Source organism: Macrobrachium nipponense, chromosome 13 (assembly GCF_015104395.2).
Source record: "Macrobrachium nipponense isolate FS-2020 chromosome 13, ASM1510439v2, whole genome shotgun sequence".
Taxonomy (NCBI): Eukaryota; Metazoa; Arthropoda; class Malacostraca; order Decapoda; family Palaemonidae; genus Macrobrachium; species Macrobrachium nipponense.
The window spans coordinates 100,095,727-100,110,486 of NC_087206.1; the positions used below are offsets into that span (position 1 = coordinate 100,095,727).

Consider the following 14,760-nt stretch of genomic DNA (forward strand, 5'->3'; position numbering starts at 1 on the left):
CTGGTTCCAGTAATGCTACAAATGGCAGAGTTGAAGTCTCTGGATCTATGGAGGATGATTCTGATGATGGATACAGTGATGATGATGGTTACCCTCCTCCACAGCCCAATCATGAGCGCATGCCTATGCCTAAACCTGCTGAGATAAATTCTGCATTTGATGCTCTGCTTGCAACAACGCCAAACATTGTTAATTCCAATTCCAGTCAGACTTCAAAGTACATAAGTAATGATTCTGACAGCGACTGTAGTGACTGGGAGAAATATTACGACAAGAATTCTGACTCTGACGATGAGGAAACTTCACCAGGAGAAAGTAATGACCAGGGCACTTGTGAAGGTTTTGAAAAGAGCAATGGCGTGAAGAGTGAAAAGGAGGAGGAGGAAGAGGAGGAAGAAGAGAAGGAAGATCTTTCTAAGTCAGAAACACCAGGAGAATCAGCAGAGGTTGTTGGTGAAGCCAAGGAAGAGCAAGAGCCTTTGGAAGTGAGGTCTAAGTCTGAGAACTCATCACCTCTCAGGATGGAAGAGGAATCAAGTTCAAAATCAATATCAAGTGATTCAGTTGAGAGTAAATCTTTCACCTGTGAAGAAACAGATAAGGATGAGGTAAAAGAAACAGATAAAGAGGGGGTGAAAGAAACAGATAAGGACGAGGTGAAACAAGATGCAGTTAAGTACGCACAAGCTGTAAGCCAGAAATCTTCTGCAGACATTTATGAATATGTAGATGAGACATGTGAATCACCACATGAACCATATGAGCCACCTAAGAAACCATATGAATCTTTACAGAAGTATAGACTTCTTCAGGAGACCTACAAATCTCCACATGATTCCTCTAGGTCATCTTACCATGATGATCATAGGTCAGCAAGAGATAACTATTTGTCTTGTAGAGGTGAATCACCTGAAGATAGTACAGGGAAAGCAGAGGATTCTGGTAGTGAACATGAAAGTAATCATCCACAGAGTTCCGACAAAGAATGTTTGAAGGATAGTACTTCAGAAGTGCAGGATCCTTCTGAGATGTTACCAGATTATGAATCAGAAGAGGAAGTTGTTGCTAGTCAAGAAACTGAAAGTTACACAAAAGATTATGGATTTGAGGAGGGAGGAGACCTGGACATCGCTGCTACTACTGAGGAAGTAAAAGATGATTCTCAATGTGAAAGAACAAGAGATCCCTATGAATTGAAAGTTCATAGTGGAAGTTATGAGCCTGGTAAAAGTTACAATCCACAGAAAAGTAGCTCAGAGCAACTGGAAGAAGATAATGCTTATACCCAAGGAAGTTCAGATAGAAGTGACCAGCAGGGTGGAAGTAGAAGTCTTGAAGAATGTAAGTCAAGTCAAGATCACAATATTGAAAGTGACACAGGGAGTAAGTTGTGGAAAGCTGGTGAACCGCTTTCATCAAAACACCGTCAAGGTCATGAAACTGATATAAGTAAGAGAGATGAATCTCCTGGTGACCTTTATGTATACGAGTCAGAGGAACAACATAAATTTGGCAAATATAAGAGTTCAAAAAGCTATGAATCTTCACATAGTAGTGTTCACAAAGAAGAAAAGGCTTATGAAGCTTATGATGAACAGCAGCTTGAAGAGACAGGGAAGCCACTTGAACCTTATGCTGTCCACAAGGCTTACAGATCACATCATTCTTCCTCTGGTAGAAGTCATTTGCCACATGGTTATTGTGATTCAGATTTGAGACATACTGAAGAACTCGGTGATAAGCAAAGGTATGGTGATGAAGGTGGTAATGTACATAAAAAGGAATTGTACTCCAGAGAGGTAACTCTTAAGTCCACACCCCCAAAAAAGCCCCTTGAACATGAAAAAGGTGCTGTGGGGCCTTCCAAAGATATTGAAGAATTTATGAAAGATACTGATGAACTCACTCAAAATATTGATAAACTCACAGAAAATATTGATGCCAAATGTGCACCCACTGCCTTAATTCGAGACAGAGCACGAAAAAGTTTTAGTGAAGATTATGAGGCACAAACTGAAGAAGGGGAAGACATGCCACAAGTTTTAAATCTAAGTACCCAGGACCGTAATGTGGTGCATGACAAAGGGGCTGAGAAGGTTAATCCAGAAGGTAGTGCCTTGTATAGTAAGTTGGGGGTGTCCTCAGAAAAAGTGTATCATTCTAAGTCTGGAGATCATGCTGTGATGTCAAGTTCAGGTACTTCATACATGCTGGTTGCTGTTGATGCCCATGGAAACACTGTACCTACTGCATCCACTTCATCTCTGAGTGAGGGTAACAGCAATTTGATGGCTGTAGAGGCTACTCTAGAAGATGGAGCAACAAGAACCCTATATATAGATCCTACCCAGTTAGGTCCAAATGTAGATCTTAATAATCTTATGCTTCATATTGATACTAGTGGTCAAGAGCATGTCATTATGCCTTCATCCTCTTCATCCTCCATGGAGGTAAGTGGCCAGGAGGTCTCAGCTTATGAAACCCAATGGCAGCGTGTTAGTGATGTTCCTTCCAGCGATATTCAGACCCACAGACGAACTCTGCCAGAAGCCTCTGGAGCCTCATTAAGTCACCAAAGTGAGGGAAAAAGTTACCACCAGGTTAGTTATCCTGGTAATTATAGTGAAAGATATTCCTCTAGCAGAGATGATGATGATCATTTGTGAAATTAACAACAGGATTCCAAACAGGAGGTGAATTTGCACTTTTACAAGTTTGTAAATTTTTCATCATATAATTTGTATACAAAATTTAAGGCTAGGCTTCCTGTATATGTAATGTATGCTAGAAGTGATTGTTCTGATTTTAAAGATTTCATCCCTGGAAAGTCTTGTTTTCAGATTCTTTTTTTAACAATCTAAATATATTTGACACATGCCACCATAATTGTACTCTGAAAATGTATGGATTCAAAGTTACATTGCACTTAGTAATTTTTCATTCTGTTTGTAATTACTTATGGAAAGGTCATTTTTGTCTTTCTTGTAGGCATTTTTGCCAATATGTAACATTTGTTTTGTAATACATGTATGAATGATTTTAAGAAGTTTTTTCAACATGAGGTGGATGAGTATGAGTGAATGAGCATCATAGAGTTGTGCAAGGCTGTAAGTTTGCATCTCATTTCTTAGAGTAGGTAGATAAAAGTATTTTGAAAAATGAACATTTTTGCCCAAGTACACAAGTATTTGAAAATATGTACAACAGTTGTTGGATAAGAGCCAGTTTATATTTTATATTTGAATGAGAGGATTCTTCCAGAATTAGACCCTTTCTGTACTATGTCAGCACCCAAATGACCGAGGTTTGGTGCTTGGTTTGGTATCAACCCCGTGCAGGCTGATAGTTGAACACACAACTATTGTAACTTTGTGTAATGAAATATGAGTGCAGAAGGAAGTAGTACTCTACAGTATTTCAGTTCACATGAAGGTATTCCCACAAATCTTCAAAGCAGATGGTTGTTATATAACCATCACACAAGTAATTTTTTCTCATTTTATGGCCCTGTCATCTCGTGTAATGTTTTTAACAAGCTGGATAACCAAGGTTATTCACGTGAAATAATTTTACAAATATGCTTGTATCTGCGTGATAAATGGATTAATAAGTCATTACAGTGGAAGTTTTATCTGGAAACATATCCTGCTGTGTTGTAGAGCAATTCAAGGAATGTAGCATGATATCACAAGGTGCACTGCTCCTATATCTGCTTGGGATCAATACAAAAAAAGAGAAAGGCCAGGAGTTTGCAAATCAAAAGTGAAGTGCAAGCCACAGTAGTGCAGTAAAGAAAATGGTCCATGTATTTTTTACCATTAAAGTTACACTCCCCCATTGCAGTACAATACTGTAGAGTAGTATTGTGTTTTTGGATGAAAATTCAGGATGAATGCAAAGTTAGTTAGTTACTAAATGCTTGAGCTTATCCTTTTGAGTAAGAAATTAAAAACTGTGATAGTTCTAATTGAAGAGGCTTGAGGGTGGGGACAATGTTTTATGCTGGGATTTTACCAAAAAATCTATCTATCTGAAGAGGTGGAAGTGAGGGACTTATGACATTGTAGGATTTGACAAAGAATTCTGTATTTGTTTGAAGAGAAATTTTATGAGAAAATTTATTAAGTTATGTATAGCATATTATATCATCAGCAGAAAATGTAACTGCTGACTGTGTTAGTAGAGGCTTATGTAATGTTTATATTGTTTAGCTGACAGTATGGTATAGGTGGTGGTGTGCAATATGAGAGGAAAGCTTTTAATTAAAACTTACAAATTTGTCATCCTTTCTTTTATCTTACGCAGAAATGGAAATAGAAAGGTTTTTATTTTGTAGAGTAGAAACTGATGGTAAATTTCTATTTTTATATATCAGTATATCAAAATACTTATATCATTTGTATGTATTTTGATATGGGGGCATTCTGCTCAGTACATAAAATTTTGCTAGTGGGTAGCTTAAATTAATGTTATTCAGCCAGTATGCTGAAATCAAAAGAAATATCTGAGACAAACTGATGATATCATTGGTAGGTTAGAAGGTAGGGTATTGCAGACTTGTTTTCTCAGTGATAGTACAGTATGTTTTCACATATCTTTTCATAAGGTAATCTTCACAAGTAGTGTCACTGGTAGAATGTCCCTGTAGTGATGTTGCTGATTGGTTCAGATGTGGAATATCAATAGATATTGCAGATTATAAAATACACTCATGAAATGTTTAATATTGATTTAATACTTAACATTATATTTGATTTTGTGTAAAGGATTGTTTTGTTTAGCTACTCATCGCGTAGAGGCTTTCGGTTAATAGCATTTGTATTCATCTGCTGCTACTCCTGACCTTTTTAGAAATGTGATGAGAAAGTATTTTGTGGGTGAGCAGCTGTACAATGAATGCTTTTTACAATATCTCCAATTAAAAATTAGGTAAGAAGTCATTAAGTAGGATGTCAAGTGTAGAACTTTTCAGATTCAGAGAGCCTGCATATTTTCATATCTTTAAGTGAGGTTGGTGTGTGAAGAGTGTGGAAGGGTTACCAAAGGCAGGGATGTGAATAATAGCTAGTTTGAGGTTTAAATGAATAGATAAAACAAATCTTTGTCCAATATTTTTTATTTATTGAAACATTGTCTTTATTTAGGAAATTTATCCATAATAATGCCAAGTTGTGCAAAATACAAATTATAATAATTTGTCAAATTCCAAAGTTTTTATTTTATTTTATGAGGGATCTCACAAGTGTCATGTCTTATTGTAGCTAGAAGTTAAAAAAAAATTTTTTCCGAGATATGAAAGAGGACAATATTCTCCATTCTTTTGTATAAAAAATTACTAGTATTTAAGCACCCTGTTTAGAGCAGACAAACACTGATGGATAACTGCTTGAACTAGCAAATTGATCTTTAACTATGTGTGAGGCTTTCCCATCAGAATTCTCCTATGAGACAGTGCTGATGTGAATGTTTATGAGTGTACTTTGTACCACGTTTCTTTCATTTTATATAAATAACTTAACAGAGTAATTACTTGGCTAAAACAATTTTGCTTGGATGTTATCCTAAATTCAAAATTCGCTGTACTGTAACTGTCGCAAAGGTGGTTGACAGGCCCCGCCCACTGCAACAGGAGTGTGAGAGCGACAGAAATCAATGGCGTCATTCTGTTTTATGCTGCACAGACGACAACACGATGATCTCTGCACGCCCGCTTTCCTGATTCACCAGTTGTTCAATGTGTCACCCCTGGACACTTTCCCAGTGTCCTAGTGGCCTCCATCCATTAAACCAGTTCTTAGGGTTTCTTCATCTCTGGCTGGTCCTTGCTTTGCCAGACTGCCAGTTATTCACTCTTATAGTTGGTTAGTTGGTATCCAAACAACTACATATTGTTATCTTCAGTCTTCCAGCATGTGTAACTGGATCTTGAGCCGTGGGCACCCTTATCAGAGCTTAAATCTTCCCCAAATCTTCCCCCTCACAGAAATGTGGTGCAGTAGTACCTCGTACTTCGAACTTAATCCATTCCAGAAGGTTGTTCGAAGTACAATTTGCTTGAAATATGAAACAAAAATCCCCATAAGAAATGAAGAAAATCAGGATAGTTCGTGCCAGCCAACCCAAAAAGTCTCCCTTTTCATATTTTTTTCTATTATTAATGTGTTCAAAAGTTAAGAGTGTAAAGTAATGAAACACTACGCTATATGAAGTAAAGTCTTCGAAATTTTATTTCAAACTGTTTGGTAAAAATGGTGCCGGCCACCTCGGGGATGGAGGGAGGAGAGACAGGAACCCTTTGAGCAGATCGAATTGGTTGCAGTATGCAAAGTTAATAATAAAATAAATTTTATTCACATATTAGGTACAAGGATAATCAAAGGAGTCGATAATGTGTGTGTCTGACTGTGTGAGAGAGAGAGAGAGAGAGAGAGAGAGAGAGAGAGAGAGAGAGAGAGAGAGAGAGAGAGAGAGAGAGAGATATCAGCGTGTTTACACTTGTATCTTAATTGCACAAAAGAGATTAATTATGCCACAATACATCAACGTACTGTTGGCAAATGGCAAACTTTTAAAATAAACATGAGCATTTTGCAAACAAAGTAATAGTCGAGAATGCAAGAAAAGGAAAGAGAGATAAAATAACTTTTCACAAGGAACCCATTTAAACAAAGAGTTGAAGGGATGCAGAAGCTGAAAGTAGCGTCAGTTTGTTTATTACAGAGCTGGGTTACTTTTACAGTAGTAAATAATCGTAAAAAGCAATTTTCATTAGATTGGTATTTCACCGTAACAAAAATAAAAGGGATTTGGGCAGATCGAGTGTAATTGAAAGGAAATGGGCGAATAATCATCCCAGCCCAGTGGGAAGCAGATCCGTTCTCTCTCTCTCTCTCTCTCTCTCTCTCTCTCCTCTCTCTCTCTCTCTCTCCTCTCTCTCATCTCAGCTCCCCAAACACTGACTCGAGCAGGCATTTTTTTTTTTTTTTTACTGTATTGCATTTGATTGTTTTCATGTTTTATCAATATGTTGATTTATTGTGAAATAACATTTTATTTTTTACGTGAATTGGTACTGCTTTTACGTACATATTATATTAAAGATTTTACTGTCTCTTCTCTCCTCAACGATACCACGATGCACGATAAAATCATTCATTCATTATTCCTCAAAATTATGCTCCCTCCCTCTACCTCAAATTAGCTGTGTATCACCGCCATGACGAATTATTTGTTAATCATTTATGCTGAATTTTATTGTAAAAAGCTTTGTTCTTTCATTCACTATTTTGTTAATATTGTTTAACTAGACCATCTCACTCGGTGCACCGAACACTGGCTCAATTAAGACTTGTATTTTTTCTGTATTGCACTTGATTGTTTTAATATTTTATCATTACATTAAATTTATTGGGAAATTTCCTCTTTTATGTGAATTGTTATTGCTCTTACATACATACAGTAATATTTCAACTCTCTCTCTCTCTCTCCTCTTCCCTCCTCAACATATCAACACTCCCTAGTTCAGTCTCACGATTTTATACATCTATGCTAAATTTTAAATTGAAAACTAAATTTTATATTAAATGCTTTATACTTTTATTTATTTTGTCGAATGTGGTTATCATTAAACTATATATTATAAATGCAAAAATAATTTAATACAGTTTAACTTGTAAGACCCAGTAGGCTGTCAAATACAAGTATATACTAGATAATCAGTCAGTTCTAAGTGCGAGCATTTATTCTGCAAAAATACAGGATTTTCTCGAAAACTTTGTTAGAAAAACAGAAAGTTCAACATAAGAAACGTTCGACAAACGAGGTACCACTGTGATTAGGATAAGTTGCTCAGTTATCAAGGTGTTCAGGAATCTCTTGTGAAGTTGGGCATATCTTGCATAGATATAAACCCAGGAGACTGGTTTTTTCCTATAGAAATTGCAGATGGTAGAGATCCCTGCATCTGGTCTTGAGATAGAAACAGGTTCACCAAAGGAGGTTTGCTGCTTCCAGGCACTGCAAACTTAGGGTGGTAGTGGCATGTCATTTGAGATGTATTCAAATCTTGTCATCAACTGTCTTGGACAAGCAATTCAGATTAATCAGTGCTTTCTTTGGAGGTTATATACTAGTATGTCATGTTCCCTTCTTAGGCACACCAGGTGATCTTGGTTGAAGCATGGATCTCTTGCATTACTCCCGTCATCAGCTGATCAACTTATTTGGCCAGTAGTTACCTTGAGATGTCCTCCCCACTGGTGCTGGTGGTCTTCAGGAAGTTTACTAAAAGGAAGAGCTATGTCATCATAAGACATGTGATCCCCAGCACCATAGGAGGTTTTCAGGTTCACTTGGTTGTTGCCCATCCATGAAGCATGGAGATTTCAACTACCTTTTTGTTATTCCTAAGAGGAGCTTACATCCCTAATTATTGTGATTGTTAAAGGTAACAAAAGCAGTATTGTGCTGAGACACACTCTTTTGAATGAGATTATATTTAATTAATTAACCCTTTAACGCCGATTGGACGTATTAAACGTCGGTATGAATTGTCTGTTGGGTGCCGATTGGACGTATGGTACGTCGATATAAAAAAGTTTTTTTAAAAATTTGGGGAAAAATAGTTATAGGCCTACTGGGGGATGCTGGGAGCTCACGGATCAAGGCGTTGTTTTGTTTACAATCGTTACCCTGGCGCGTAAGCACGAATTTCTTTCTTCTCGCACTAAAAAGTATCAGCGACACATCTCGGAAATTATTTCGTCACGTTGACATAATTTTTGCACCATTTTATATTAGCCGTTACATGGAGTATTTATATGAAAATGTGTGCAATTTTATGTAGAATACAACTAAAAACAACTCATGGTTGTAGCGTTTATCGGTTTTGAAATATTTTCATATAAATAACGATAAGTGCCAAAATTTCAACCTTCAGTCAACTTTGACTCTACCGAAATGGTCGAAAAACGCAATTGTAAGCTACAACACTTACAGTCTAGTAATATTCAATCAATTACCTTCATTTTGCAACAAATTGGAAGTCTCTAGCACAATATTTCGATTTATGGTGAATTTATGAAAAAAACTCCTTACGTCCGCTCGGTAACTTCCGAAAAAATCATAAATTTTTGTGTCCAATTGTCGTAATGTTTGCACCATTTTAAATTATCCGTTACATAAAGTTTTATCTTTGGAAATGTGCACAGTTTCATGTAGAATACAACAAAAAACAACCTATGGTTGTAGCTTTTATCTGTTTTGAAATATTTTCATATAAATAACAATAAATAGAAAAAATTCGTCCTTCGGTCAACTTTAACTCGACCGAAATGGTCGAAAACTGCAATTGTAAGCTACAACACTACAGTCTAGTAATATTCAATCAATTACCTTCATTTTGCAACAAATTGGAAGTCTCTAGCACAATATTTCGATTTATGATGAATTTTTGAAAATGGCTTTTTTTTAAGTCCGCGTGTTACGAATTCATGCATCATTTTGTGATAATATTTTCTCTGTGTTGCTTTGATCGTTTTATAATGTGTTATATACCAAAATGATCAAAATTTAGTGTACAATACAACGAAGAAGAAAAAATTAACTTCTTAGCTTTAACCGTTTTGCTCACACCGCTATTTGTATACAATTTTATATGAAATTTTTTTTCGTGCTGTCATATATGGTAATGATTTTTTTTTTCATTTCTGATGGTTCCATACTAAATTTCAGGCAATGACAAAAAAAGGAGCCAAAAATGAACTCTTAATCTTGAAAACTAAGCGTGCTGTGATTTAAAAAAACAAAAAAATTTCTCGCTTCGGCGCTCACTTGCGAACGCCACCGGCTTTACAGGAGACGATTTTTAAAATACCGCTTTGGCGTTTAAGGGTTAATATCATCGCTTTCTCATGAGCTCAGAATTGTTGAAGAAAAGCCACAATTTATATTTATTACTTGTATAGTGGACCCCTGTATTCGCAGGGGATGGATACTACACACACACCCCACAAGCAAATAGCTAAAATCCTTGAATACTTAAAACCCCTCCAAAAATGGTTAGAACTGCCTATTTTGATAGTTAAGGTGGCCGCCCGGCTATTGCCATTTTTTAAGGACAGGACTTTGACATTCCCACCACCTAATAAAGTGACTTGGGACATCTTCAAACCGCATATGATTTTTGCCTCTGACCTTCGGTTTAGTGACGCCATGGCAATTTATCCCGAAAATAGCCATTTTTCAAATCCTATCTCCTCCCTTGATATGTATTTAATATTAAGACCTGGGATTACTACCATATACAGACCTGATGTAGACCTCCAATCTAATGAAGAGTTTTTTTGTTTAAAGTCATATTTTCGTAGATATGAAGTTTTTCATTGTGGTAAAAAAAAAAACCCTGTAAATCAGAAAAAAAAATTTCAGAAAAAAAAAAATTGAAGAAAAGGGCTTTATTTGATTGTTTTATAATGTCTTTCTAAGTTATTACCAGATTTCAATGCTATACCTTTAAGACTAAGGGAGAAGATAGAATTTGAAGGTCAATAAGTATAGTTTTGAGATGCGGGCGTTCACAGTTTTTCTTTGTATTTTTACAAAGACGTTCAGTTTTTCTTTGTATTTTTACAAAGACATTCAAAGTTTTTCTTTGTATTTTTACATAGACGATGTTAATAAATAATGATTATTATGAATTTTATATTTCTTTTTGGATATTAATAAAACAAAACTACGTATGTTATTTATTATAATTTAATCATAAACGGAGATCCCTTTGCTCATAGATCGTAGCCTGGGGTACTGCGTCTGGCGAAACAGGGCACTCCTTCCTACGCAACTCTTTCTCTCTCCTCCACTAACTCTGCTTATTAGAGCGAATTTCCTTCTTCTGTATGTTAGCGAGATGTTTTGCTTGTCTTTTCCTCTTTGTCATGATGAAATTCTTGACAAAACAAAGATGAACAGACATAAAAGCAAGCAAATGTCAGAGTTGAAACTCAAACGAGTACCCTCTATCTTGTTTCTGAAGTGTGGTAAGCTGAGAACCTTCCCGCCTGCGACTCATGAATTCTCTACAGATGCCATTGCTCACAATTTCTTTGACACTAATTATCAAAATTTACAATAACAGAAGAAATAATGCATTTGCTAGTACAGATCAATGTTGTTGGCTTATTGAGTTACGTTTACTAATTACCCTGTAACTACGAAAGTAAGAGGAATTTTAACAAAATATCTCATACATGCATTCTCCATTGCCATAAGAAGCTCCATGAATTTTCTTCATGACTGCATTTTTTGCCCTATACGTACCCCCATATATAGGGGTACTGGCCGACCCCCTTACAACACACACAAAATTCTCTAAAAATGCTTATACTTGAGTATTTTAATAGTTTTATCACAAAAAGTGTATTTAGTCATGAAAATTATGGGAAAATACTGTAATTTGTGAATATTTCCCAGTGAAAAATACAGCGAATAGGTGAATTATTTGTGAAAAGTGGGTATTTACAGTCCATAGAAAAATCCACAAATAGGAGATCTGGGGTCGATTATATTATTTTATCCTCTGTCAAGGAAGCTTTTGCCAATTTGATCATTTGCTTCTTCTGCCTAAATTAAGATCCTTAGTTATAAGGAATCAAGAGAAAAGTAACTGACAAAGATAGTTTTTTCTTCAGCTTGGCCCAGGAAGTACTTCCACGTTAATATGTCTTTGGGTTTACAAGTCTCCTGGGATGGTGGTGGGTGGCAGTTTCACACAGTATAGTATTCATGTCCACTATCTACTGTCCCTTTTACTCAACTGTTCTTTAGCAAGAACTTAATGTCTTCTTTTTGGAAGGCCATGGAGAGATTCTGTTTATTTGAAGACTTTGAAAAGGAGACAGCACATTCAAACCCAGACTGTTTCTTGGGGCTTGTCAGTGCTGTGACACCAAGTATTTGCTATACTTATAGGCAGGGAGACTTGTTCCTTCAAAGTCCTTTCAGCTGCCTCTCAGCGTTGCTGGCTGCTTGCAGATATAGACTAAACCACATGAGAGATGAGGTTTGTGCTTATCTGGAACTTAAGCTACATGGACGTGCATGCTTCGTGCTGCCAGGCATCAGACAGTTGTCTGATTCTTTTGAACCACATATCAAACGTACAAGGTTTATGCAGATCCATAGATTTTGCCATGTAAATGATAGGTTTGAGTTTAAAAAGTCAGTTTTGTTAAAAAAAAAATTCAAATCTTGTTAATTTAAGCAGCTATCCAGCACTGTGTCGTTCTCCCCTTGATAGGTCACTTAAAGTAGTAATAAAAGGTTTGAACTGTTAATTTTTTTCTGTTGTAATGTCATTGAAGAATGCAGCAGCTGTAAATGCTGAGTCACAGAGAACCCAAAAGAACAAATCTAGTTTATAGTACAGGAAATGATAACAGGTCTAAAACAAAATTTTTTAAGTCTTGCTTCAAAGCTTTAGATGATATTGCACCTATTAAGACTACATGAGTTTTATATAAAAAAAGACTATGCTTTAGTATTTAAGTAATCTGGTCCTGTAGCTTTGAATTTCCAGTATTTACTAAGACAGGATATTTACTAAAGTAAAGAATCACCTGAATTGTGTTTTACCCATATTCTAGGAAAGTGATTTGATCTCAATTTTGTCAATCTTAGTTAATATTTCTTATGAGGGTATTATTATTATTTATATACTTATTTACTTTATTTTATTATTTTTTGGGGGGTCTAATGCAGTCATCGTATTCGACTGGGTGGTTTTTATGGTGTGATGTTTCACGTTGCAACCTGCCTCCTCAGGAGACGATCACTTTTCTCACAAGGTGCGCTGTTTCTAGTAGGACACTTTTCTGTAAGTTATAGAGCTACTTCAGCATCTAGTTTTTCCAGGTTCCTTTTCAGGGATCTTGGGATCTTGCCTAGTGTTCCTATGGTTATGGGTAGAATTTCCACTGGCATATCCCATATCCTTATTTCAATTTTTAGGTCATAATACTTATCAATTTTTTCTTTTTCTCATCTACTCTGGTGTTCCATGGTATTTTCACATCAATGAATGACACTTCTTGATTTTGTCAATCAACATCACGAGGCTCTTTGCCATATCGTACATATTCTATCACTCCCTCAGTTGGTGTATGTACCACTTCTTACTGCAAGGTAGCTGGTGTTTATTGCACAGGCTCCATTGGGGGGCTTTTGCTATTGAATCTTGCCTCCTTTTGTAGTGCAAGTGCCAGACAGTCACTGTTATGTGGTTTATGGTCTCATTTTTCATATTGCACTTCCTGCATATAGGTGAGATGTTATTTCCCTATATTGTTCTTTGGACAGATCTGGTTCTTAGAGCCTGATCTTGTGCCACTGTTAGCATTCCCTATGTTTCCTTCTTGAGTTCTTCCCTCTATAGCCATTGCCATGTTTCATTGCTGTCAGTTCTTTAGTCTGTCTCATGGACTGTCTGTCCATTGGTTTGTTGTGCCATTCCTCTGTTCTCTTTTTCGTTCTTTTTTTCTCTGAATATTTCTGGGTCTTTATCTACTTTTGTCAGTCCTCCTTCCCTTGCACTCCTTAGCCACTTGTCTTCACTGGTTTTAGATATTGCCCCAGTGCTCTGCTGTCAGTGTTGATGCAGTCCTTTATGCTTGATAGCTCTCTCCTTCCTTCTTTAGGTATTATGTATAGCCTGCCTGCAGTTACTCTTGGGTGTAGTGCTTTGTGTATTGTCATGTGTTTCTTAGTTTTCTGGTCCTGTGTTGTAGAGTTCAGCTTTCCTCCACCCCATTACTCCTGGGCTTTATCTGATTACTGTTACTGCCCATGATTGTATGGCTTTCATCATGTTTCTGGTGTGTGATACAGTGCTGAAGTTTTTCTGCTATTTGTGGGTATAGGTCCTTGAAGATTTTGAACCAGTATCCATGGACTTCATTGGGACCTGGGGCTTCCCATTTAGGCATTCTTTTGTTGGTGTCTGATTGTTTGTCATGATCTCTGAATCTTTTGTTTTATTCTCCTTATTTCTTCTGCCTTGATTTTCTCGAACCATGTTGCATGTTTTCTTGTGTGATACCAGATTGCTCCAGAGTCTTAACTTGGTTCAGCTTCAGAAATTTTGTGGTGGTTGTCTTCCCCTTTTAGTTGGCTGTATAGTCTTTTCTGGTTGGTTCCAAAGAGTTTGTGCTGTTGTATCCTTCAATCCTGTTCTTGTACCGTTGGATCTTATGTGCTTTGGCTATAAGCTTCTGTTTTATATCTTCTATTGTGTTGTTTATTCCCTTCTCCCATACTTTGTATTTCTCATTAAGTTCCTTCCTTATTTTCTTGCTACTTAGTCTCTTTTCTGCCATCTCTTTCAGTTTACTCAAGTCAGATCTCATCACCATAATTTGTTTTTCCAGGTGCCTTTTCCAAGGTGGTTGAAGTTTTGGTTTCTGTTGGGTTGGTTGTGATGGTTATGTTGATGTATGTATCCCCATGAGTTGTACTACTATACTCTGTTTTTTTCCATCTGTCCACCCGCCTGTGGTGTTCGCGCATGGTAACACTGCGTCCTGGGCTTTAAATAGTTATGCTATGTATAAGTTTTGGTTTGGTGTTATCTCTCTCTCTAGTTCCCCTCTTTCTGTTGTGGAGAGCCAGCTCTTCAATTTTATGTTTCTTACTTGGTCTGCCAGCCTCTGTTCTGTTTCTGTTGGGTTGCTTCTGATGTAGCATCTCCATATTTCTTTATATTCTTCT

At 36.6% G+C, this 14,760-nt stretch overlaps 1 protein-coding gene across 1 annotated transcript in view; it reads left to right on the forward strand.

Moving 5' to 3' along the window:
• The window catches only part of LOC135225224 (uncharacterized), a 255,163-nt gene that overhangs the window by 92,244 nt on the left and 148,159 nt on the right, over nt 1-14,760 (forward strand). The window lies entirely within an intron of this gene.